Here is a 2,273-nt window from a genome sequence, read left to right on the forward strand (position 1 = left end):
GTGTGAACTTTTTCATGGGTTTTTACAATAGAGGTCTCATACAATATTTGTCCTTTTGTGATTGACTTATTTCACTCAGCAGAATGTCCTCCAGTGAAACAGCTTTTTTTGTGTGTTTGTTTTTGTTTTGCTATGTAGTCAAGAGTAATTGACTTTTCACAAATGATAATCTCCTGCACTCTCAGAGGCGCTAGCTCACGTGAATGTTGTATTTAGATGGAAAAAGTTTTCTGGAGCCTTAGACTTAAAAGCATTGCATATCCTAGGACTTGTTGGCCCATCTCTTAAAGCTAACTCAGTTAGTATCCTCGTAGGTTCTGTGGGAGGAGAAGCCACCAGAACAGAGCTGTGCGTGGGAGAAATGCCATCTAGATCTGAAAAGCCATCTCACAAGGGCTCTAATATCGCAGGTAAAGGTGACGCTTGCTTTCACTCTTACATTCTAGGCTTCCATCCTGATCCCCAAACCTTCTAATAAATATTTTTCTATTTCAAGTCAAATAAGCAAGGAAAGACAGGAAACTTGATGTGGAAAACATTCAGGAAAGATGAGATGCCCAGCTGATGACAGATAAACGATCTTTCTACAATACAAACAGTATAAAGTTTAATAGAAAACTCAAAGCTGATTGGAGCAAGTTAATGCCGGCCAAAGATTGATTGAGTCCAGTAATTTGACACTGTAAAACTTTACCAAAGGCTAATGCCAAGGGTGCTGACCTAGAACGTAGTATAATAAATTTTCAAAGAAGTGAACAACTGAGCTAAACTTCCCCCACACCCCCTTTTTGGAACTCAAAATTCAAATAATTTTTGGCCTCTTATCTCATTGCGCCTAAGATGAGGACCATTTAAAAGGCCAAATTCATTAGTATCTAGAGTGAGAGTAGTGGCAAGAATTTTAACATTGGTTGATAAGGCTGAAGTGACTTACGTGGTGTTGTGGATTGAAATGTGTCCCCCAAAAAGATATGTTGAAGTCCTAACCTTTAATATCTATAAATGTGATCTTGTTTGGAAATAGGGTGTTTGAAGATGCTATCAGTTAACATGAGGTCATACTGGAATAGGGTGGTGTCCTTATAAAAGAGGAGAACATACACAGAGAGACAAAGAAAGGACAGCCCTGTGAAGATGCATCTACAAGTCAAGGGATGTCTGGGGCTAGCAGAAGCTGGGAGAGACAAGACAGGATCTTCCCCTAGAGCATTCAGACAGAGCATGACCCAAAGGTCACATTGATTTTGACTTCTAGCCGCCAGAACTGTGAGGCAGTAAGTTTCTGTTGGTATAAGCCACTCAGTTTATGGTATTTTGTTACAGCAGCTCTAGGAAACTAATACACATGGTCATTTCAAAGAATGGCTGTGCATATTCTCCATTAGATGATATGTCAATATCACTGCAAAACTCTACTAAGCAAAACAGGAAAAGGAATCCAGGAATTCAGATTCCCTAAGCCTTGGAAGAAGGAGCCTCTGTCCCCTGCCTGTGTTATAAGCGAGGTGATTCCAGTCACCGGCAGTGCCAGTGGGATCTGAGTAGGGCACACAAGTGGAGCAAGGACGTGTTGATGATGTTCACAGCAAGCTTGCTGGCACTGGTGCAGCCTCCAAGGAGGGCAGGGAAGAGGCCATGCCACAGAACCCAGGAACCTCTTCTTTTAGACGCTTTGACATTCTCTAGGGCTGTGTTTCCCAAACAGAATTTGGCAGATTACGAGGGTCCCTAGTGGCACAGTGGTTAAGAGCTTGGCTACTAACCAAAGAGGTCAGCGGTTTGAATCCACCAGCTGCTTCTTGGAAACTCTATGGGGCAGTTCTACTCTGTCCTATTGGGTCGCTATGAGTTGGAATCGACTCGCTGGCAATGGGTTCGTATGTCAGTATGTCAATAAGTGTTTAGGGTCGGGTAGGGGTACAGATAAGCCAAGTTAGATTTCAAGGTCAAAAGACGTTTGGAGATTCACAATGCAAATTATCCTATTAAAGGCTCTGAGAAGTCTTGCAGTAAAGACATTTATTCAATTTACTTTAACATATTGTCTAAAATACCCCGCATTTTGAAGTATATCTATTTATTTCTTATAGGGTACTACTGTTCTGTGGACGTAGTTTGGAAATGCCATCCCTGATTAGTGGCATCATTTAATCCTCAGGTGGTTTTGTTGTGGAACCAGGTTTGAGAACCACAGGCCAGGGAATCTTTTTTTTTTTTTTTTAGTTGTACTTCAGGTGAAGGCTTACAGAACAAATAGTTTCTCATGAAACAGT

General features: G+C 41.4%; 1 protein-coding gene and 1 long non-coding RNA gene across 2 annotated transcripts in view; one reads left to right on the forward strand and one right to left on the reverse strand.

Annotated features, from left to right (window-relative positions):
* Window positions 1-2,273, reverse strand: part of ANTXR1 (ANTXR cell adhesion molecule 1) — a 268,269-nt gene that overhangs the window by 98,959 nt on the left and 167,037 nt on the right. The gene's annotated exons all lie outside the window — the stretch shown is intronic.
* LOC111820942 (uncharacterized) overlaps window positions 1-2,273 on the forward strand; it is a 9,347-nt gene that overhangs the window by 2,453 nt on the left and 4,621 nt on the right. The window contains exon 2 of the long non-coding RNA XR_002824441.1: window positions 315-410. This is a non-coding gene — a long non-coding RNA (uncharacterized LOC111820942). The remainder of the gene's footprint in view (window positions 1-314; window positions 411-2,273) is intronic.

This window comes from Trichechus manatus, unplaced genomic scaffold (assembly GCF_000243295.1).
Source record: "Trichechus manatus latirostris isolate Lorelei unplaced genomic scaffold, TriManLat1.0 scaffold00004, whole genome shotgun sequence".
In the NCBI taxonomy this organism is placed as follows: Eukaryota; Metazoa; Chordata; class Mammalia; order Sirenia; family Trichechidae; genus Trichechus; species Trichechus manatus.